Here is a 943-nt window from a genome sequence, read left to right on the forward strand (position 1 = left end):
CCACAACACACAAAAAGAAAGATTAAGCACCCCTAATTTCGGGAGAAATCAGTAGCAGCAGCAGGGACCAGCAAAGACCTTGGGAACAATGTTGTGCTTAAGCACAATCTGGATGGAAGAGGCACTTGGAGGGAAGGAGGAAGAGCATTCCAGGCTCGGAGGAGAGCCAGCACAAGAGCAGAGAAATGGGACAGAAGGGGTTAGGTGTGACAAACAATACAAAGGCCACTTTGGCTGAACTATTGACTGTGTGGAAGTGAATAATGTGTATTAAAATTTGGAAAGGTAGGGTGGGGGCCAAGTTGTGACATTTAAATCCAAACTGAGGAATTTATATTTAATCCTAGAGGCATTGGAATTAATTTACTAATAGAATTATATAGTCAGACTTATACTTTAAGGAAATAAATTTGGGGGGTAGGGCAAGCTAGGAGGCTTAGAGGTCCTGGGTTCAAATCAAGCCTCAGACATTTCCTACTTGAGTGACCCTGGGATAGTCACTTAACCCCCATTGCCTAAGCTTTACCCCACTTCTGCCTTGGAACCCATACACAGTAGTGATTCTAAGACAGAAGGTACAGTTTTAAAAAAGAAAGAAAGAAAATAAATCTGGTAACTTAATGGAAGATGCCTGGAATGAGAAGAGATTTGAGGCAATTATGAGGTTCTTGCAATAATCCAGGTGGGATGCAATTAGAGCCTGAACTAAAACATTAGCCATATGAATGGAGAGAAGATGTTGTGGAAATAGATAAATATTATAAGATTCATCAATGAATTGAATGGGGAAGGAGAGAGAAAGTGACCATAAAGTTGCAAACTTGGATGACTAAGGATAGCAATGCCCTCAAAAGTAATAGGGTAATGCAAAAAGTGAAGGGTTTGAGAGGAAAAGTGAGTTCTAGATTGGACATAATGGATTTGAAATACCTATGGGACATCC

The sequence above is a fragment of the Monodelphis domestica genome, chromosome 8, assembly GCF_027887165.1.
Source record: "Monodelphis domestica isolate mMonDom1 chromosome 8, mMonDom1.pri, whole genome shotgun sequence".
Lineage (NCBI taxonomy): Eukaryota > Metazoa > Chordata > Mammalia > Didelphimorphia > Didelphidae > Monodelphis > Monodelphis domestica.